This window comes from Chrysemys picta, chromosome 3, assembly GCF_011386835.1.
Source record: "Chrysemys picta bellii isolate R12L10 chromosome 3, ASM1138683v2, whole genome shotgun sequence".
NCBI lineage: Eukaryota > Metazoa > Chordata > Testudines > Emydidae > Chrysemys > Chrysemys picta.
Window position 1 is genome coordinate 147,217,921 of NC_088793.1, and position 23,795 is coordinate 147,241,715.

The following is a 23,795-nucleotide window of genomic DNA, read 5'->3' on the forward strand; positions in this document are numbered from 1 at the left end:
GCGGCTCGTGCGCCACATCCCGAGCCCCATTCCAGCACTCACCATGAGCTTGCGTCAAGCCGAGAAATTGTGACTGAGTTTAGGAAAGTGCTGATGTTGCAAGAGTCCAGCACGTGCCTGCGTGCAGCATTTCTGCACATGCACTGCCGGCCCCTGGCTGCAGGAGCCGCCCCTCTCCTGGCTAGGCGAAGAGGGCAGGGGCTGGAGCAGTGGGCGGGGGGTGCCGCACAGCAGGTGACAGCGTTTGCTACTAGTAACCAAGATGGAGCCCAGCTCTTGGAGCTCGGGGGTTGCCGGACTCAGGATAAGCTGACAAGCGGGGATGGCTGCTGAAGGAGAGGAAGGGACGGGGAGAGGAGGCAAAAGACAAAGGGAGAGTGAAAGAAGGAAAAAGAAAGTAGGATCAGGAGATGCCAACAGGGTGGGAATGATAATTTTCTTCAAAGAGGGAGAGCTGAGTTGAAATGCCCTAGTCAAATGCAAGCAGGGATTGTGATTTCATTGTGACTAGTATGTGATTCAACCCATACATTGGTTTGGGCAGGCAATTTCAGCAAGCCCTCATTGGAAGGCCTGAGTTCCTCCTCTCCCGGGTATCCCTTCCAAAACAAATTAAGGCAGAAGAAATGGGTGAAAGAGACAGGGCCTGCAGTTCACCGCATTGTCTTAAAACAAACGGAGGCTTAGATTTTTTAACAGTTACAAACAAATGGATGGCTCTTTTATAAAGCTTTCTTAAAAAGGAACAGGTCTATTGGTTTAGAGGATGGGCCTGGGAATGAAGAATCTTGGGTTCTATTCCTGGCTTTGGGAGGGAGTGTGGTCTAGTAATTATAGCTGGGTGCTTGGAGTCAGGACTCCTGGGTTCTATTGCCAGCTCTGGGAGAGGAGTGTTGCATAAAGAGTAGAAGTAGGGCTTGAGACTTAGGAGTTCTGGGTTTTATTCCTGCCTCCCCCATTGACTTGCAGTGTGACCTGAAGCAAGTCACTTAACCTCTCTTTTTCTACAATAACACTAGCTTCCTCACAAGCATGTTTTGAGCCTTAAATAATTGTGTGTAAAGTGTTCAGAGATCCTTGGGGGAAAGATGCTTTACAAGACTGAATTACTGCTGTTTTACTTTAAGGCATAAGAAGCCCCTAGACCTTTCTAGCCCTCCTTTCCCTGAACGCCCCATTGCTCCATACACATACATCTACTGGTACAGTAGGTATCAAGCCCTGCAATTGGCCGAGCAGGCCATATGAATTAGGAGAATAGTTGCTTAAGTATTTGGAAGTAACTCAAAGACTCTGCTATCTGCATTTCTCACAAATACCACAGATTCTTTAGGTTCATGCCTCCACCATTCCAAGCTGTTGCTTTGACTTGCTAATGGGTCTCTGTTGTGAAAACATGTGTGCTGCTTTTATTTATGGGGTTAACACTGAGATGTTATGTCATGCACAATAAGTGAGTGAGAATATGGTGTTTGTTGGATTCCAAGAGGAGGTATGTGCAGGGAATCTGGCTGGGGGAAAAAAAAATGCTAGCCAGGTATTTGTGGAAAACAGACAAACTGGCTGGATTCCAGAATGTGGAGTGGGACAGATCCTGAGCTGGTGTTTAAATTGGCATAGCTTCATTGAATTAATTGGATCTATGCGGATTACTAACAATGGAGGATCCGGCCAAGTAAATCGAAACAACTCTACTTAGCTCTGTTATCAAGCTAGTAGGCATACATATCAGGGGACAGACCTAGCTGAGCGATATGGTCATCTTCTGCATACCTAGCACTTGACACTCAGGTCCTTGCAAGTTATCATCCAATCTCTAAAACTATCATGTCCCTAGCTAAGAGGTTTCAAAGGTTTAACCCTCACTGTTAAAACTTTGCCTATTATTTCTAGTGTGAATTGAGCTTCTAATCATTGAATCACATTATGTCCTTTTCTGTTTAGTGCAGAACCACTGGTTGGACGCTCAAGCTAGATCAGTGGTTTTCAACCTGCGGCCCGCAGACCGCTTGCTGCCCAATCAGCACAGAGTTGCAGGCCATCTTACATCCTCAGGGCCATACAGGTAGTATTAGATGCCGCCCACAATGATAAATAGGTGGAGAACCACTGAGCTATACAAATGCAGACTAGAAATAAGGCGCACATTTTAGCAGTGAGGGTAATTACTTTGTGCCCTCATGGAAAAAGGCATGGAAAAAGGCAAAGGCATGTGGTATGTGTATTAACAAGGCTGCAACTTTATACGGCAAATTACAAGGTTCCTATCAGGGGACAGCCAGTGCAGTCACTCACACCCCATTGATCCTTTGCCAATTCTTGGGGGTTCCCACTGCAGGGGGGAGCCAACCATCACACTAGGAGGGTCTCTGGACACCCCCAAGAGAGGAAGAATTCCTGCCCTCTGGTTGCCAAATACCCAACCCCTAGATTTCACTGCAAGGAAGGTGAAAAAATCCAACCAGCCTTGACTAATCTGGTGGTATGGGGAAAAATTCCTTCCCAGCCCCAAAGAGGTGACTAACACAGCCCACGGCGACCTAGATAACTGGGGAAGGGTGGGTTGACTGTTGCAAACCAGCAAATGAGAAGTGGCTCTGAGCACACGACGCTTATCATGGCTCCAAATCATGGTCCAAATCCCATGAAACCTCAAGTGTATTCTGGAAGTCCTATGGGGGCTGGAAAACTTGCGTGATCCAGCCTGTCATGTCCTTTTGCCTTTTCTCATTGCGGGAGCAACCAAAACACACCCTTCACTGGGCTCAGGGCCCTCTCATTGGAACAACTTACCTATAGATGTGATGGATTCTATATATCTTGCAGTCTTTAAGTCAAGATAGGATATCTTTCTAAATGATATGCTGTAACTCAATAGTCTTGATACAGAGATTGCTAGGTGATAATCTTTGGCCTGTGTTATGCAGATTAGACTAGATGATGCTAATGGTCCCTTCTGGCCTTAAAAACTATGAATCTAAGAACTCTAATAGCAATTAATGTTCTCCAATTTTTGGACCCATGTCACTCAGTCTTGAGGCTTGTTTGTGGCATAGAGACAGAGCTGGACAATGATCTCCTCAGCAATGGATGGAGGTCAACTGTCCTTCCTGATAATACCAGCTCTTCCAAGCCACCTTCATACATGAGAGATGTTGCCATGATTTTGCAGAGGGTCCAGAGGGTTGTGTTGGCATCTGTTCTTCCTCATAAAAAGGCTCTGAGATGTGCATTCCCACAGGACCCGGTATCATTAACCCTCTTATTCAGTGTTTAATTACATTGTTTAGAACAGCCAAGAGTGGGGAAAATTGTGAGAAAGACTCAGTAAAGGCAGGGAACTGGCAGTTTAATTTCAGCATGGACAAGTACAAGGTGACACATATTGGAAGGATCAAATTGAACTACTCATGCAAAATGATGGGTCCTGAAATAACTATATTTATGCCGGAAAATACTTAGGCCTCTTTCAGGCTGAATTCAGATCTCTGCTCAGTGTGGTTAAAAAGCAAACAAAATGTCAGGGTGCATAAAGGATGGAAAAGAAAATAATACTGAACATAGTATAATACCTTGCTATAAATCAAAGGTGCATCCTCATCTGGAATACTATGTTCAGGTTTGGTCACCCTATCTGAAGGATATAAAGGAAAGAGATTAGAGTCTGGAAGGGCTTCATTGAAAAAGATTAGGACCATTTAGTTTGGAGAGGTGGGGGGCCTAATAGGGGTATACAAAATAACGAATGATCTAGAAAAGATGAATCGGACACTATTACTTATCCTTTGACAAAAACAAAGTTACATACAATGAAATTAAAAGACAACAGTTTTAATACTGGTAAAGGAACTTTTTATATACTGTGAAGCCCATGGAACTAATTGCCTTAAAATATTATTGAGGCAACAAGCTTTGTGGGGCTAAAAACACACTGGACATTTGCCTTATAGGAATAACAAAAATATCATCTATCCTTACATCAGTTAGCTGAAAATCTACAAGAGAGATAAATCTTCCTTCTTCAGGACATAAACCACACAATCAAGAGCTAGGAGAAATCTTCCCTCTTGGCAGGTTATTACATTGTCCATTCTGGGGGTTTCACACATTCTTCTGAAGCTTCTGGTATTGGCCACTGGGACAGGATAGTGGGCTAGATGGACTTCTGATCTGATCCACTTTTTTTTCACTCCCTGTTTACCTATCTGGGTTCTTTTAAAGTGCCCATCACCATGGTATCTGGTGCCTCTAAAATTATGGTGCCCACATGAGCTATACCTTCTTTCTCTTTCTCTTCCATCTCAGCGCAGGGACTGGACTTTGGGGCCGTATTTGGTGTGAGTGTAGTTTACTGTGGGGTGATGGAGGGAGGTGGCTGACTGAAGGAGTGAGATTTGCTTTTGGCTTTGAAGGTGCTAAGGTGGTCATCCTTATCTCTTTCAGAAGTGTGAGCCAATTGCAGAGAAGACTCCCATCTGCTGCATGCAAGTCTCTTCCCCTCGAGCTGACATTTTCCAGTGGCCCGTGGTGGTTATCAGAGGTATTGATTATTGAGGGTGAGGTGGTTCCCCCAGGTAGCCAGAGCCAATCCCATGGATGGGTTTGAAGATGAGGACAAAAACCTTGAATTTCACCCAGAATTTGACCAGGAGCCACTGGTAACAATAGAGCACTGGGCTGATGAGTTCTAGGGGGCCTGTGTTGTTCTGAAGCAAGTGAGGATATTTAAGATCAGTGTTTTCATACCTAGGTACAGATTCACTATATGCAAGCCTGGGAGTGATAAATGCTGGGAATGTTGTATCTAAGTCTGAATCCGACAAGAGGGGGTGTGGTCTTGTTATCAATGGTTGGTGGGAAAGGGTGTATCTAGTAGATGTGGCTATTTGGGTCTCCAGAAGCAATGACATCTCCAGGTGAACACCAAGGCTGTGGACTGTCTTAGTCATCTGAGGAAGCAGGATCGCTCTGGAAGGTGATGATACAGAGACGGTAAGTTCTTCAAAACACCTCCCTCTTAGTACCACCTCCGCCCTTCCAGGATTTAGCTTCAGTTGATTCTCCTTCAGTCGCTGCTCTTAGCCAGTCGCTTGGAGGGCTGGTAGATGTGATGTGAAGGTGACAGCGCTGGTTGTCAGAGGTGTATTGTTGCCTCTGAGGAGAAGTTGATGTAGAGCTTTGCATATCACAGGAATTTTAGACCAGACTGTTTCACAGTCTCCCCTAATTGTTTCATCTGAGGTTGAAGTTGGAAGAACATGGATCCCTGTGGGCTCCACAGGTGACAGCTCTGGAGGCTGAGCAGCAGATAGCCATCTGAGAGCAGCCTATGAGAAATGATGGAAGCTATCTTAGTGCAATCTGCTAACCCCTTCCATGTCCCCAAGACAGGATAACAGGGTTCTATGGTCAACTGTATCCAACGCTGTCAAGAGCAGCAAAGTATGCAGAAGTCTATGTTCAGAAATACAATAAGTATTTATTATTATATGTTTCCAGTGGCCCCCACAGTGTACTGAAAGCTATGCAAATACAGAAGAAGGTACAGCCCCCATCCCAAAGAGCTTATAATATAAAAGAGGCAGACAAAGGGTAAACAAAAGGGGTACAACATACAGGTTAAATGGCCAGGATGACAACTGGCCATGCATTTAACATAAAATAAATACTATTATTAACTATCTAAATTATTTCCCATTCCCAACCTTGCTGTTACTAGTCAGTCAATTTTCGATAGACTTCATAGTAGGAGTGGATCTTCAAAACAAACTGTGTTTTATGATCGTAGGGGCAAGCAAACATCAGTTTCAGTCCAGTTCTTGGACTTCAGCTCTGTCTCCTGTTCCTGGATCATTACGAGCTGCTGGGATATGTTGCTTGCTTTTCACAGCCTCATGTTTGTCTCACCTTTGGTCTTCTCTTGCCTTATGTTTACAGTTCAGCTGTTCAGGCAAGTGCCATATAGTTTGTAAGGATTTGCTGAGGGGGCAAAGGTGAGCTCAAGCAGAAGACTAGCACAGAAGAAAAACAGATTGCTGCTGCTGCTCCACTTATTTGCTGTTTGCTCTAGTGCAGTTGCTCAAGGTATGTAGGCAGCTAACATGTACAGGAAAGATAATAGTGTTAAGTCCATTCTTATTGTTGCTGCTCATGGGTAAAGAAATATCTGTTGGCACAGTTTAGAGGTCTCCAACCCTTCCTTATTTCACAGGGGCTTTGCAATCAAGTAGCGATCTCAGCGTGTCCTTCCGGCATTTCTTCAGAAATGTTTCCAGAACTGGAAACTAATTTTCCAGGGAAGGATAGATGGAGTAACTGCTTCTGTCTAAGCTCTATAGCTCTTCATATTGACATTCTCTTGTTGTAGTATAATTCACCATGGCAGAATGCTGCAATTCTTCATGTAATGAAATGAACACCAGTTGGCTGTCCCTTAGCTTGGATCCTAGTTACCCCAGTGAGGCAGGACGGATCCCTGTCTTTCATGAATTCATGTGTCATTTGGCATTATTGAGAAATAGGGAATTATTGGAAATACAGGAACTTCAAGGTGCTGACTGAAGGGCAATAACCTGTAAGAATTAACAAGAGGTGATCTGGGGACTGTAGGAGGGAAATGATGCTAATTTTGGCTGGGACATGAAGAGCTGTCCACATATTAAAGCTCATTATTTAGAAGGGTAGGAGTTGGGATGGGAAATCTTTGTGTGGGGGAAAGACAGAAGACCATATGTACAAATTCAAAGGAACTTTTGAAACAATATTTGTTAAGGCCTAGGAGGTGAAAAACCAGTATGTTTGTCCAGGGAATCATATTAAATAAAACCAAAACATGCAATGGGTACTGTGCTTGGAGTCAAGACCATGGATAGGTTTGGGACCTGAACAGCCTCTCTCAATGTGAAAATGCATCAAGGCAAGAATGTTTATGCCAGATACTCCAAGCTCAAGTTCCAAGAGGGAGGCTCCCGGGGTACAGGAGGAATGACAAAGAGCAGAGATCCTAGAAAGACTGAGGGCAAGTCCTTTTGCTAGAGTGTATGTCACAGACAGAGGGACTGGAACTTGGAGAGGGTGAGATGAAGAGAGGGCCCAAGGAACTGATCGGCGTTGTAACACTTATTGCTTCTAGAACACCACTCATGGCCAGGGGAGCTCCTGGAGTGCCTTGCCTCTCTCTTGCCCTTCTTTGGGGCTTCCCAAACAAACTCTACACAGCCCAAAGGAAATTAAACATTAATTTATTCAGCCCTCAGGTCCACTGGCCTTCCAGCTCTAAACCCAGTTCAGCATCTTTCCTAATAATCCAAAGTAACACAAAGTCTTTCAAACCAGAACATAAGCTCACACAGTCCACATCCCAGTTTCATCTGGGCATAGCCACTCCTCCCTGAGGATCTGTCTTTCTCCCTCCCAGCACCTGTGGAGGGTGAGGAACCCTAGTGGGCCAGCCTCTATTCCACCTTGGTCCCGCCAGGGATATCGGTTGGCGGCTCCTTCATGGAGCCATGAGAATGGGTGTGTACCTGGCATGGTTCACCCCCATCCGCAATGCCTGCCCCTTTTGCGGCATGAGGGAGAACCTGGTGCATGCTTATCTCGAATGCGCCAGGTTGAAGCCCCTATTCAGCTCCTCCCGAGCCTCCTATTGAGGTTCTGGCTGCACTTTTCCCCACACCTGTTTATATTCTTACACCAGATCCATGGCCCCATGAAGTCGCGAGACCTCCTCGTTAACCTCCTCCTGGCCCCGGCCAAAGTGGCCATCTTCAACACCAGGAGGAAGATGCTAGAAGAGGGAGTGCTCTGCGACTGTGGGGCCTATTTCCGCTCCTCCCTAGTCTCATGCTTCTGGGCAGAGTTCCTCTGGGCGGTGTCTGCTGGCTCCCTGGACAGCTTTGAGGCACAGTGGGCGCTGTCCGGGGTTCTCTGCTTGGTGTCTCCCTCTGGATCCCTAGTTTTGAACCTGTGACCTTCACTCCTGACCCTGTTATTCATTCGTTGTCCCCCCCATTTGGTTGGTTCCCAGGTCCAGTGGTCCCTCACGCAAGGCTGGGGGAGGGGCCTTTAGATGTGGGCGGACACCTCCAAGGATTTCCAATAAGGCCTCCCAGCACTTCCCACCTGGAGTTTGTCCTCCCACATAACAACTCAGGGTCCTGAGGTGCCATCTTACTCTTTACAGGCATAGGCCCAGTTTCCTGGATTTCCTCCTTTCCCTAAGGATTTCTGCTGCGTTTATACTGGAATCACCTGCTTCCTCTCAGGTGGGGCTCATTCTGTAATCAGGGTTGACTAGCCCCAGTCTTTCACCGATTAGGAGCGAGCCATGCTGTTACAGGTGCAAACATGTTAAAGGTGGGAGCATCCTACCTGCTGAACCTTCAAGATGGGTCTGGATAAGAGAGTCTGAGGAATCTTAGCCTTAGGTATAGGTTTGGTTCTGTTTATTTTGTATTTATTCTCCCCACTTTCTAACTGACCAAAGCAGAGCTACTCATGGAAATAAGCTGCAGGACTGGGCCCGCAGAGTGATTACATCTCTGTGCAGAGGGCCCAAACAAGGCCTATGCAACACATACATCCTGTGTCAAGTCTGTAAGTGACTCATAGGCCTTGTATAAATAATGGACAACACCCTTTCCTGTGAAAATTGTCAGTGAAATATCCGCTTTTGTGAACATTGGTGAAGGCGTTGGGAACTGTGAAAATTTTCGCAAATTGGTGGTTTTCCAAATACCCCTGAACAATGAATAATGTGACCCGAAAAAGAATAGGGGAAAAAGGAAGCTGTGGTGGGGCGGCTGCCCCACACAGATAGATGGAGGGTTAAAGCAGCCCTCAGGGAGGCTGCACAAAACCCAACCAATGGGAGGAGGGCTTGTAGAGAGCCAGTCAGGGGAAGGTTTGTTGGAGCAGCCAGTCAGGGCCGGTGGAGGGCCATATAAGAAGGGCTGCTCAACAGAGCAGGGGCAATCTCTCCCTGGCTTGCAAGGGAGAAGAACTGGCTGCCTTAGAGGAGTACCATAGATAGAGCAGTGCTGGGCAAGGTGAATGGAGCAGTAGGGAGCTCCAGCCTGAGGACTGCCATACTGATGCCCCTGATACAAAGGGCCTGGCAGGGACTAGGGCTATGGGGAAGTGGCCCAGGCAAATAGGCGGCAGGAGTTGGAGGAGCAGCAGCATGTGGCCGCCAGCTATGGGGTTCCGGGGACGGGGTCCAGAGTAGCAGGCGGGCTCACCCCCTCCTCTTTCCCCCCACTTGTTATAGAGTGGGTGACCAGTATTCAGACTGCAGTTTACCCCTTGATGTGAGGGGCTAGACTGATGTCTGCAGTAGGCCACAGCGGCAAGTGGATGAACTAGAGACAGCCAGTTTCCCCGGAAGGGGGGAGAAAGCGGAGTGGGGCACAGCCGAAGGGCTGTGCCCAGAAGAGGAGGCTGCAGTCTGGGGAGCGACATGGGTCTTTGAGATGGAGCAGAAGTGACGGTGTGAGACACCACTAGAGGAAAGCGCAATAGCAACCAAGAGCTAATTCCCAGCACGGCCAGCAGCAGGCACCGAAGTGGTGAGTCCCACCCCGTCACAGAAGCCCATAGAGTTAAGGCACTGGACTAGGACTCAGATATGGCTTTAATTCCTGGCTGTGACACAGACTCTCTGTGTGACCTTAGGAAAGTTTCACCTTTCTGTATCTCAGTTTCCCCATCTGTAAAATAAGGATAACTATCCTTCCCTGTCTTACAAGGTGTTGAGAAGATGAAGTCACTGATGTCTAAGAGGTGCTCATTTACTATGGGCAAGAGGTGAGGGGGGAGGGCTGTACAGCACTCCAATCATGGGCTCTCACACTGGAGATTGCAACCACAGGGGAGTTCTGAACAGGTTTCAGGAGGTCACGACCATCCTCTCTTTCTTTATGGCTATATGGGAGGGACATACTCGAACTTATGGGAGAAGAGTCCTTAAACGTCTTTCTTTTGTAGCATGGGGTCACAGTATGAAAAGGTTGAGAACCACTGGCCTTGCTAGTTAAAATTTTGTCACCAGCTTGTTCACTAACATACTGTGGATTACTTTTTGATTATTTGATCAGCACCACTAAAAAACCACTTGCTGTGAACAACCTGAGAAGCCCTGGCCTGTGAAAATAAAGCACCTGTGTGCCTTCCCTTTGCCTGTTTTTTCTCCCAGCTCATGCTCTTTGTATGGTCCAGGGTGCAGAACATTGGACTTTAGTCTGCAATTCTGCTAATACTCTGCTCTGGCCAACCTACTGTCACTGATCCTCACCCCCCGCCCCCCATCTGACACACACACTTAAAGAACCAGCACCACTTTTCTTCTACCTGGACATAGTATAGGTGAGAGGTCAGTTTCTTTTTATAACCATCACTCTAACCTTACAGGATAAACTTTAAAGTGCCACATTTCCCTTTATTGCCCCTTTATTACGAGTACAGAACCAACCACGTGAGCTGGGATCTTTACCACAGATTCACATGGTTATTTTAAGAAGGAACTACAGAATTATAAAAGAGGGGGAAATGGGCAGTTAGTTATGTATGTTATCTGCTTCTCCCTTGCAAATGAGTATGAATCTAGTGCTCATGGAAGTGAGGAGGACTAATAAAAACAGAGTCAGGTAGGGGCCATGTAAACTTCTTGTACAGAGCTTGACCAAAATGCTTCAAACCTGACCTCCAGCATTCCCCTGGACTCCTCTCTTCCACTCTTTGGCTATCACGCTGTACCACCCTTCTAATTTGCAGCTCCCAGCTATTCCTGCATTAGGGGTCTCTCTTCAGCAGACTCCCTGTTACGAAGATGGTTTGCAATGTGGATAAAATGTCCATTAAAGATTGTGTTGAAATAATCAAACAAATCTAAATTTGAACCTGGATCGTCACAGGTGGAAGGCTAGTGGAATAATCCAGGGTGTTACTCAGTCTTCACTGTTCTGATTAATCCCGTCTCAAGTCCACCTGTCTACACTAGAAGAGCACCATACAGTTAAGTGGAAACCTGAACTACGGCTGTGAGAAAGGGAAATGAGATCCTGGGATGTATCAAGTGAGGCATTTAGATCAGACCCAGGGAATGGTAGGCATCTAGTCATCCTGGCCTGTTTGTTCTCTGACTCTCCAAGGGCTAACCACATCCATCCCACAGGTTTGAATCAGGTTCCCCTCTTCTTGAGGCTTAGTTTATTGAAACATAACATGAAATAATTCACTTGGGCCCATGAAGTGCAAGCAGTTCCTTCTCTCTCTGGTGAGCAGAGTTTCCCAGTTAATCCCCTCTAGTCCTCTTGACCTAGTCCTTTCTGGGTCACAGGGGCTAGGTTTGCAGGTTCCTTCCTCCCGGCTCTCCTTGGGGCCAACACAGTCCTTTCCCTTGATTCTATGGCTGGAGAGCCTCCCAACACTTTCTGCTCCCTGTGGGTCTCTCTCATTATATGAGAGGGGCAGCCTCTAATAGTCAGTGCTGCTTCTGGGCTGCCATCACACATGGACCCTTGGTCACCTGATTCAGGCACAGATCAGACCTGGGACCTTTACCCCTTACAGGCCCAGTTCACCCTGTGATGCTAATCTCCAGTATGAGCAATTCCTTCATCTCCTTTACATTATCACCCTGTAGATATTTCCACAGAATTGCTATTCTCCTCTTATATGACGTCTTTCCAGGCTATTCAAATTCCCTCAGTCCTTCCTTCTAGGCCCTGTTCTCAAGTCCCTGTGTCAGCTGAGTAGTTGAATTTTTCTGTCAGAAAATGCCCATTTGTCAAAATGTTTCACAGGAATGTGTTGATTTTTGTCAAATCTTCTGATGGAAACCAGGCAGGTTTCAAAGGGAAAACTGCCTGGTTTCCTACCACCTCACCCATCTCCTGGGCTGATGAAGAAATGGGACCCTGGTTGCCCTGGCTTAAACTAGAGTCCTCAGGGCTTTTATGCTCCCTTCTAGGAAGCCTGCCAGTTCTGGTTGTCCTTGGAGCCCTGGCTTCATTCTGATGGAGAATGATTTTTTTATTTTCAGACTTTGCCAGAGGATGGGAAACCAGGTTCCGATAAGCCCTATTGTTGAATCCCAGCGTCTTTGATTTTTTTCCTAGTCCTTGTTCAGCCTTGAAAATCTCTCATGAAACTATGAATATTTTACTCAACTACTTAAAAAAGACTGTTTACCTTGGATTAGGAGAGTTCTTAGGGGTGCCCCCTAGTTGGGATCGGTGCATCTCTAGTCTGAGTTTGGATGTATGCACAAGCTGCTATCTTTGGTGTGTCCGCCTAGATTCCACTCCCTCTCCTCTTTGGCCATTGTTGTCACTCTAGAAGCAATGATAAAACCCTCATATTTAGGCTTGGAAGGATCAGATTTTTATCAGTAAATATCGATAAAACATCAATTTCACTGTACACTCACAAACCAATTAAAGCCTATTTTCATCAATAATAATAAAAATTTACACATTCGTACAGTAATAAAAATGCTATTTGAGACCTTATTAGAATTTGATTTAAAGCTAACATTTTGACATGACATTGACTTGTGTCTTTTAATGGTTATAAAGCTTTAACATTTTGAATCTCAATGTCTAATGTCATTAAATAATTGTCTGACTCCCCCCCCGTAATTTCCCACAACTGTGAAAATTTAAATTGATAACATTTGAAAAAATGCTTAAAAATAAACATAGATATTAGCCATCGAAATTATTAAAAAGAAATAATCAAATTCTGCCAAGCCTACCCATATTGCGGCTCTCGCTCATCCGTGCTAGCCTGGGGACATCTGCTGATAGTGACATCTTGTTGGGTTACAGCTCATCCCCACCGTACACATTAAAAAAATTCTGGATTTATGTTTTCTGATCCCACAACTCTGAGGCACCAGGTATTGCTGCAACTGGATGTTCCTGTGAAACACTAGGAGGCCTTAGGGTTGTGGTCTTTACCTTGAGAGGTTTAGGAGGAGATTTTCAAAACCATCTAAGAGATTTGAATGCATAGGCATCCAAATTCCTCAGGCGACTGAAAATGGCAGTGTCACAGTCTAAGGATAGACTGAAGACACAAGGAAAGGATGACAGGCATGGAGGGTGCAGGGGAGATAATGGTGTCATGGTGTGGCACTTCTGTTTCCCTACAGAGAGTGAAAGGTAAAAGTGGTATATGTATATGCAATACACATGAGTAATAATAGCCAATGTTTTATTCCCAAATGTCCTGCCTTTTAAAGAGACAGGAAAGCCTCTCAGGCTGATGAGTCTGTCTGAGGAGAGCGAGTGATTAGAACATAATGGAGAGCATGGCATAATTGCGAAGTGGATGCCAGAAGTCCACAGTCAGCCTTACTCATGTGCTGAGTCATTTGTGGGACCCAGACAGTTCCCTTGCGGTACAGGAGATGATTGGGGCTTTCTTTGGTGAACTTTATTTTCATGGTGTAAAGTGCTATTGTAACCTCCAGGTACACAGACATCAATTATAAAACCACACAGATTAATGCCTAACTGTTTTGACAAAGTGCCAGCTCAGGAGAACTCACAGGAAATTCCTTGAGCCACAAGAGAAATTCAAAGCCACTCAAGTGTCCCTACAAGCTGATCCCAGCCTGTGTAGGTCAGGTCTTGCAACATGTGCTGGGGTGACAGCACAGCGAGTAGTACTAAGCCACAAAGCTAGCCCATGCGTTAATATTTTACCCATTTTTCAGAGCATCCCTTGGGATTCCATTTCCTCCCAGGCCCTTTGAAGACCATGCATCACACTGCCCTTCCCTGTGAAGCTAGTCAGTGCTGCTCCTTTACTTGAGCTTTACAGGGGGCTGCTAAAAAGCAGTGGGGGTGCTCTGTTCCCCAAGGGGCCCAACATGCCATTTTAGCTACATGTCCCAACCCCTGCCAGCGCTAAAGACTGAGGGATTGAGCTCAGAACCAGGATCCTGGAGTAAACCAGTGGGTCAGCTCATTTAAAATATATTTTCTATGTAGTCAAGTAGATTGGTGTATATGTACAATATAGCTCAGCGTACAGATGATAACATATAGGGCATGATTCTGCTTCTCTCTATACTGGCTCTACATGGGTGTATTTCCATTGGATTCCTTGAGTGACTCCTGATTTAGCTCGATGCAAGTGAAATTAGAATTAGTCCATATTGTAACATGTATATGGTCAGGATATAAGGTACATCTTCTGTCAAAGCAAAAATAACAGAAGTATAGATCAGTGTAACATTTTTGATTCTGTTTGCAAATGACAGGATATCCACCTCTGGGGTTTAAGGTGCTTTGCAGCATTTTTCAAGGCTGTGTGTACAGATGTCGTCATTCCTGCACACTATGCCTAGTGCAATGCTTTCAGTGATATCAGGGAAAGAGTTACTAGATGATTGAATCAAGCAGGCTGCAATGATAAGTGAGCTGCTTGTGGGATGACCTGACTTTGCAAGCTGGCGTGATTTCATCTGGCAGCTGGTACCACAGGTGGCTCACCACAGCATGTTTGCTTCTCAGGTGTGGCTCCCCAAAAAGCAGCCTGTGCTAATACATGACTAGGAAGCACTTTCCAGACTGAGTCCATAGGGCAATGTGCATGCAGGCTCCCCCAGGTGCGCTCTATGATAGTACACGTGTGCAAGCAACACAACATTTCCAAAAGGGGCAGAGCTGATACATATGGCTGCATGAATCTCACTGAAGAGGGAAAAAGAGAGAGGAAGAGGGAGGAGTGGTAGGATTATGAGGTGACAGAGGAGTATTGAATACATGTTGGATAGCTTACTGGACTCTGAATGGAATATACTGTTCCTACTTATTGACACTTAGCAGTATACCTCTACCCCTATATAACGCGACCAGATATAACACGAATTCGGATATAACGCGGTAAAGCTGTGCTCCGGGGGGGGGGGGGGGGGGGCTGCGCACTCCGGTGGTTCGAAGCAAGTTCGATATAACACGGTTTCACCTATAACGTGGTAAGATTTTTTGGCTCCCGAGGACAGCGTTATATCGAGGTAGAGGTGTATTATGGAAGATGAAGTCACGGTGTCACTCATGATTATGACAAACATAAGAACACTTCAGAGTCAAACTGCACAAGTGTTTAATGCACAAGGTATTTTGTCCTGGGAGATCTGGCATCAAATGACAAGTGAAATGAGTTCCTGGTAAACTTGTGTCCCCTTTAAAAAAACTCCAAAACAACCATGAAATAATTCCCCATGGTTATTAGTTTCTGCTCCAAAGACACACCAAGAATCCTACTGGTCAGGACTGAGGTTATTGATAGAGCTGGATGGCGACTTTGGAAGTGGAATAGCAGGAGGTGCTGTGGGTCAGGAGTGAGAGTCATCAGCAGAGCTGGAGGGGGAGACTTGGACAGGACTAACAAGGCAGGTAGGGCTATAAGTTAGGAATGAGATGCATCAGCAGAGCCAGAGTGAGAAACTTGCTTGTTGCCCACCATCACTATCCGTGACTTTAGCCTATAAATTTAGTCACTCACTTACAAAAAAAAAAAAATTCCCATACAGACAGATCTAAAAAAAAAAAAAGAAACTAAAATCTGGCAGGAGCTGAGGGAAGTTGAGATACCTCTTGAGCAGTCAAGACTTGTATGCTTTATATTACATCATGACTTGGACAGCTTGACACAAGGAGAAAATTCTAGCCAACAGCTGGTCTGTTGGGGAGCTTAAATAGAATAATCATGATGTGTGACAATAGGAACAAGGATAGCAAATATTTGATTTTGCTTTGTAATATCTCACAGGCTGCTCCTTATTAACAAGAGGAATTTTATCAGGTGTATAAAGTGACTTAGATAAGGCAGATAACTTCAACTCTCACCACTTAACTGTCTGCCCTGACTTAGAGAGACAAGGTGGGGGAGATAATATCTTTTATTGGACCAACTTCTGTTCCGGAGAGCTGTTCTCTTCTCTGTGTGGCTCGAAAGCATGTCCCTCTCATAACAGAAGTTGGTTCAATAAAAAATATCACCTTACCCACCTTATCTCTCTAATATCCTGTGACTGACATGGCTACAACTACACTACCCTACCTTATGCAGAAATCAAAATGCTTTTTGAAAGAAACATGTCTAGGCAGTAGAAATTAATCCGTTTCCTGTTTATTGACGGGTTGGCCCACATACTGCCTACTGGGATCTTCCACAGCAGTCATGAGATCTCTTGGGAGGAGCTGAGACGTTCAGGAGAAGTTATCTGGACTTTTAAAAATCACAATTTTTGTAATGATTTGTCAGTGTAGTGGGGCGGTTACCCCACTCCTGGGATATGAGGAGTGAGAACAGCTGAGGGAGGCTGGCTGAGTAGCTGACCACAGGTGTGGCCAGCTCAATCAGGGCCCAGCTGGCCCTGATAAGAGGGCTGTGAGGGAAGAGCTGGCTTAGAGTCTCACTCCAGCCTTGGAGTGGGAAGGACTTAGCTGCCTGGGAGCACAGGGACCTGAAGCAAAGCAGTGCTGGGGAAGGGCAGGCAGAGTCGGGGAGCTCTGTCCTGGTGAGTCCCCAGGCTGAGGCCTTGCTGAAGGCCAAAGGGGGTACTGGGGCTCTAAGGAGACAGCTGGGCCTAGAAAGGCAGCAGGTCCAACCCCCTTGCCAATGATGAGTGGCCATTAGACTGCAGTTTGCCCCACTGAGTGGGGGCTAGATGACGACTGGCAGTAGCCACTGAGGCAAGGTGGGTATAGAGGATTGGGGGGGTCCCCTGGGAGGGGAGACCCAGAGTATGGGGACTGCTGTGGGACAGAACCCCAGGGTAAGGGGCACCGGGGTCCAGGAAGGACACGGGGCCTGAGGCAGGAGAGACCCCGGCCAGCCGGAGATGCTCCAAGTGCTGGAATGAGCTAATTCCTGGAGGACCAGCAGGAGGTGCTGTGCTCGGGAGTGCTTAATTTGCCACAGTCAGTAATAAAAATGGTACATTCCTAGCATTTCAGAGAGATTTTTACCCTGACCAGGAAATATACTGACCATCCAAAGCTGTCTTGATTTGATAAATCTGCCTTGATCTGTGCCCTGAAATTCATCTAGGTCTAATAATCCATGCATTGATGCTGTTCTAACTGTTGTTGGATAGGAATACTATAAAGTTCCCTTTCCAGCAGGGTAGTGTAGACTCGAATCTGCAAAAAATCAGGTTCCCAAGTGGTTCTGCTGGCACAGACCTTGCCCCCAGCCATCCTCTCAATGAAGCCCCTGGAAACCCCAAACTTATTTTAAATATGTTATGCTCCAAGATGTTAGTAGCTGTCATCAATTACAGACCTGGGTAAAGTCAATGGGTGTACTAAGCACCCTTCATTCAGGCTAACCGAAAGAGCAATTAAAAATTCCATTGCGTAGTGAGATCTGAAACATTAGAAACTACCACATGAGGCACTGGGCAGCATGGCAAGGCTTTAGCAGGAACTAAGGACAGGTCTACACTTAATATGCTGCATGGGTGCAGCTGCACTGATCTAGCACTTAAGTGAAGACATTCCTACATTGACAGAAGAGAGTTCTCCCATTGGCTTAGTTAATCCACCTCTCCTAGAGGCGGTAGCTCTGTCAACGGGCAAAGCTCTCCCGCCAATGTAGCTCTGTCTACACAGGGGTTACGGTCAGTGTAACTACATCGCTCTGGGGTATGGATTTTTCACACACCTGAGCAACACAGTTCTACCAAGGTAGGTTCTGTAGTGTAGACCTGGCCCAAGCCACGGGGGCCAGAGTGCTTCCTGGGTACTAGTTGCAAACAAAAGGGGTAGGGCACTGATTGGTTGCAGGTGTGGGTGTGAGTGAAAGTGGTTTGAGCATTGGCCTGCTAAACCCAGGGTTGTGAGTTCAATCCTTGAGGGAGCCACTTAGGGATTTGGGGCAAAATCAGTACTTGGTCTGGGTAGTGAAGGCAGGGGGCTGGACTCTATGTCCTTTCGGGGTCCCCTCCAGTTCTATGAGATAGGGATATCTCCCTATATTTATTTTAAAAGCCAAGCGAGAGCCAGCAGATAGTGAGAGAGACAGTTGTGAGCCTGGCCCTGAGAGGGAGCAGAGTCAAATGTCCATGGGGCACAGCGCTGGCTGGCAAGGCAGATTTGGAAATTGTGAACAAGGAAACTGCCTGCAGTTGTTTGTTTCTAGTTTGTTGAGTACGTTCTTTGTAAATAAACAGGACTGCACCAAAGACATACCTGACCCCCATCATCAATTTCTCTTCTTCATGGAAACAACCCAGCAAGGCCCCTAAAATTGGCTAGCCACTCGGGCCAACAATATATTCTGGGGCACTGGTGTCCTGGGCTCTCTGCTCCATCCTGGTAACTCCTTCCCCAGATTTTAGAGAGTGCTGTCTCTCTGATCCCCTAGGAAGCCACCTGGTCAGGGCCACTAGCCCTTCTAATCTAGGAAGTCCTTTGCAGGAAGGAAGAAGCCAGATCTCCATCTGGCAGCAGAAGTGGGGGAACTTCCTCTCTTGCTGCAGTGGTTGCTACACTAAATAGCAAGGGCACAGATGCCACAGGAGCTTTAATATGGTTACTAACCAGCATCATCTTCTGTAATACCCAGCAATGGTTGATGGGATGCCAACCCATGCAAACAGACTCAGCAGGGTTTGTTCAGACCTGGCGGCTGCAGCCTTCTGTGAGAGGTACCTCCTGAAAGCCACATGCACAAAGGTCAGGCTGAACAGATTCCCTATGCCTTTCACAGTGCTCAGAAGGCCCTTCCCCGCCCCCCCAAGCCCTCGCTCTGGCAAACCAACTCTGGCAGTGAGTTCCATGGGTGAAGTGCCTCGGTTGGGAATTCAGTCGTGCTGCCAGTCCCAAGAAGTTCAGTCCTAGGAGCTGTCAGCAGAAACATCCAAGCTGATCTCAACCACTGTGACAGGACATAGGAAAACAGGCTGGTTTTTAAGCAGCCATGTCCCAGACCAGTTATGGCTATGTGGATCAGAGCCTACACTTCGACTTACACTCTGAAGTAAGTGGGTAAGCAGTGTGGGACATGGTGCTCAGGACTTATATTGCTCATGGCAGCCTGTCTCTTTCAGGGAAGCATGGAGATAATGCATTTGGATGATCTTTGAGGGTAGACACGAGTAAGAACACATTTCATCAATCCAACCTGGAGGTGCTACAGACCTGGATAACTGTGGCAATGTCTGCAACAGAGAAGACCCTTAAAGCGCAGATTGGAGAGGTACCTGTTCCCTCACCTTTACCCATTTCAGTCTCCTGGCCACCAGTTTAGTTAGCAATCATCCTCCACCCACTGGAACTGGCTACACTCAGCATGCACAGGCTGCTCCTTATTCAGTATTTTCCCCAGTTGCTATAAAATAGAGAACAACTCATTTGAACCTGAATGAGACCCAGCTTCAGTGATTCCCTCTGTCAGGAATCCAAGTTGCTGAGCCAATGGCACACTCCAGAATCAGGGGAACCTTTAAAAGGCAAAAACGTGTTGACAACACTGCTTGATCCTTGTGTCAAGGGTAGAATTAGCACCATACTTCCTCCCCAAGTAAGCATAGATCACTGGAAGGATGTTGTCATAAATGAAGGGCTGGAGGCTATGTCCTTGTCTTTCTCTTTCCCTCCTTCCTTTCCAGGCCAATTACACCTGCTATTGGAACAAGTAGGCCCTGCAAAAGAGACTGCAGCCTCCTTCTCTGTTCATTTTGGTCCTGCTTTTGTTCTGGAGTCGGGGTAATTTCACTTAAGACAATGAGTTGCACAGATGCAATACTAGTATAAGCGAGAGGAGAATCAGATCCTCTATGTCTAGTAGATGCTGAGGTGAAGGAACAAAGATTGATCACTCCAACGTTAGTGAAAATGTAGGGCCTGATTCTGATACCACTTATACCATTTATACAGCGGTGTGACTCTACTGACTTCAGTGGCATATAGAGAACTGGCTTGGTTTATTTCTCAGCAAATCAGAAACCAACTTACTCATGAAAATACCATTTAAAAATGCACTGCACTTTTACAAATGAGCTGGTTTATGATTGTTTACCAGTGTTATTAACATTTTGTGCATAGTGTGATTGGGTGGCACCAGTTCTGTTTGCCAAAGGAAGCAACATTTCTATCCCTTGTTTATTTCACATTGTCTGCAGTATTTTCCCAGCTCATCTTCATAGGTGAAATGATCAGGTTTCTGTGATTTCTTTGTTAGAATGCATGAAGTGGCCACAAATCACCAGTTCTAACAGTCATTCCCATTCCCTTCAGCTTTGGATACAGAAAGGACTAAGATTCCATGAAAGAAACAGGAGTCAAAGGAACAATGAAGTCTTAACTGATGTTGTTTGAAATTCCCAGGATGCCAGATCGGACTCCTGGGCGTGGTAAGTGGCAAACACAGCACTGGGATTTCTAAACAGTGAGAAGTCACAGCCCACAGGGCAACCTGCTTCACACCCAGATGTGGAGAGAGGAGCAACAGGGCTAATTCTGCTCCCAGTGACACTGATGTGATGTCAATCCAAAGCAACTCAGTTGAAGTCGGCGGAGTGACTCTGGGATTACACCAGAGACATTGAGAGCAGAATACTGGCCAATGGCAGAGGATGTAGTAAGGGGACCACTTTGCAAAGCAGGATTCAAAGACCCACAGGGAGCATGAATTTTACAAGAGGTGTTGCTACTAGCATAACAACTTGGAGCTCTTCAAACGTGTCTCCTTCTGGAGTTCCCAATAGCAGTGAGTGAGGTGACAGGTAAAGGCAACGGAGTGCAGGTTGTGGAAACACAGGGTGCAGCAATCATTCTCTGCCTAGAGAACTCTTCCAGGAGGAGTAAATTGCATAACTGTCGATGGGAACTTCTCTAACTAGAGAGATGCACTGCTAACATAGAGAATAAGTTGCTAATAGACAACAATGAAATAATAGGTGACAGCAAGACGAGAAGACGGTGAGGGAGAGGAAGATGTATAGAGGAGTGACCTATTCCTCAGGTCTTAGCCTAAGAGTGTCACTTCTCTGGGGTTTTTTAGGCTTGGAATATGGTTTTACTAATGGTGCGTACAACCAAAGAGACAAAAGAAGAGAGATGGTGGGCTCTTCCCTGTCCTTGGAGATGTAGGCGAAATGCCCGTTGACTTCAAAGCTTTTCCCATGTCTCTGAATTGGGCCCAGTGATTTTAAAGGCAGGAGCATGTGTTTTCCTTTCCCTCTCTTGCTCGCTTTCCTCAGACTTTATCTTGCCACCGCTCTCTGACAGCTGCTCAGTAGCAGAAGTGCGCCCTTGTAGTTACTCTACATGAGATTGCTAGGCTGGTGCTGAGAGACCACTGATAAAATCCATTATTAATGACATGGTGGGCCTGAGAACCTCCCCCTGCTGATTACTCACTTGGTATCAGGTTGAGCTTTCCTCCCCTCTGTACGCTGTACTCCCTTCTCACTCCTGTGACTGGCTTACAGGCTCACGTACTGAGAGGGAGGGGAGGGCCAGCAAAATTTCAAAGTCTGAGAGAATAGCAGAAATTTTAGCTTTCCCTAGTGGATTTTCCAATCAGGCTGTGTTATATGAGCCTTGTCCCCTGGATGGATAAACAAATAAATAAATACACATTTGGCATCTTTGAGGAGCTCAGTGAATTAACTGAGGCTTTGTAGTCACAGAGGAGGATCTATAGAGGTGGAAACTTACTGTGTCCTCCCCTTCTTCAGACACTGTCACCCCAGTGGCCGAATAAAGGCATCTTTGTCCTGCACATCCATGAAGACTGCCTGGCAGTGCAGTGTGTGCAACATAACCTTTGCATATGATGTTGCCATTTCAGCAGTGATATGCGATTGCTCCTTATCCTGATCTCTACAGAGATAGACATTTTCAGAGGAAGTTCTAGCATGTGGTGAACAAAAATTGGACTGAGCTGTAACATCTAAGCTTCTAGGATTATTAGCTTTTATATATTCTGTCAAATGCAGTGCATTTGTATCATATGGGCCCATTGCAGAGATAGGATGTCCACCTGTCCCTTATTTTAAGGGACCATTCCTTATTTAATCGATTTGTTCCTTAAGGTGACCACCTGTCCCTTATTTTATGATGTATTAAAACTTACAAATTAAAACTATTGTAAACATTAAATTGAAGTTTATGATAATTGCACTGTATACTTGAGAGAAAAAATACATGATATGCTAAGGGAAATCATGTTTCCCTAAAATGTCCCTTCAAATAAAGTGTTGTCCCTTATTTTTCATGTGGTTTTCCCTTATTTCCATCCAACAAAGGTGGTCATCCTATGCAGAGACTACTTTTAAAGAACCCAGTACCAACTCAAGAAGCATTCCTGCCTGACCCGAACTGGTTCCATAACATTGCCTCGAAAATGCACTTACCCCTATGATCAACGCGGTTCATAGCCGAAGGAGTTAAACCAACCATCTGGCTAGGAAAATTCAGACATGCAGTAGCTGGCTGAACACACACACAGAGCAGGCTGGCTGGCACATGACACCCTGAACAGATCAAATAATGCAGCCTTGAAGCCAAGAGAAATCTCCAGTACCTGCTGTCATGTTGTGACCCCTTCTGGGTCTCCCCTCGCTTCTTCCTTTTATGGCAGAACAGACTAATTTCCTATTATGTTTCTACAGTGACATTCACCTAGATCCAGAGACATGAATCTCACAAGTTTACTGTCATTTACAGTCAGGCAATACTCTGAGCTGCTCATGCCAGTAAAGTTTTTTTTTTTCTTCAATGGGCCAGATCCGCAGCTGGGATAAATCAATGCAGCTCCATTGAAATCAATGGACCAGATCCGCAGCTGGGGTAAATCAGTGCTGTATCTTCAGAGGCCACCTTGTGATGAGGTGCTTTACCTGACACAGGACAGACTTGAAGTGGAGTAAAGGCAAGGGGGCTAGCTTCTCCTCTTATTTACCTTGGTGAAAATCAGGACCGACTCTACTGAAGCATTGGAGTTACACCCAGGTAAAGCTAGCCTGACAGGGTAAGGATGAATAAGCGATCTCTTCTGAAGAAGGTTTCTCCCATATGGCAGAGTTAATGTTGTTTGGCGAGATCGTCTGAGCCTCCTCTGGTTTCCCAGGCCAGCCCCGCCATCAGAAGCCTTGCATTGGATATAGCTTCCTTCGGTGTCTGGCTCTTGTGCTTGTTGGTGAGATGAAGTTGTGATGGGTTGGATCACAGAAACCCTCTCGGGGCTGTCATCTGATGTGCCAAGACTACTTTTGCCCCTGCTTTCCCTGCCAGCCTGGGACTCCAGTACCCTGTCTTGTTGAGCCAGACACGCCAGTCGGCTCCAACACAGACCCAGAGTGCCCCAAAGCTGCAGGCTTAATTGAAAGCAACTTAAGAGGTGTTCCTGTCTTTAGCACTCAGATGCCCAACTCCCAATGGGGTCTAAACCCCAAATAAATCCATTTTACCCTGTATAAAGCTTATGTAAACTCATAAATTGTTCGCCCTCTATAACACTGATAGAGAGATATGCACAGCTGTTTGCCCCCCCTCCCAGGTATTAATACATACTCTGGGTTAATTAATAAGTAAAAAGTGATTTTATTAAATACAGAAAGTAGGATTTAAGTGGTTCCAAGTAGTGACAGACAGAACAAAGTGAATTACCAAGCAAAATAAAACAAAACATGCAAGTCTAAGCCTAGTACAGTAATAAAACTGAGTACAGATAAAATCTCACCCTCAGAGATGTTTCAATAAGTTTCGTTCACAGACTAGATGCCTTCCTAGTCTGGGCACAACCCTTTCCCCTGGCACAGCCCT

General features: G+C 45.9%; 1 long non-coding RNA gene across 1 annotated transcript; it reads left to right on the plus strand.

Annotated features, from left to right (window-relative positions):
• The first annotated feature begins 5,977 nt into the window (after positions 1-5,977).
• On the plus strand, positions 5,978-22,146 carry LOC135982457 (uncharacterized). Its single transcript, XR_010599816.1, has 4 exons — positions 5,978-6,084; positions 19,073-19,221; positions 20,262-20,377; positions 21,707-22,146. It is a non-coding gene; the product is annotated as an uncharacterized LOC135982457 (long non-coding RNA).
• The last annotated feature ends 1,649 nt before the right edge of the window (positions 22,147-23,795 follow it).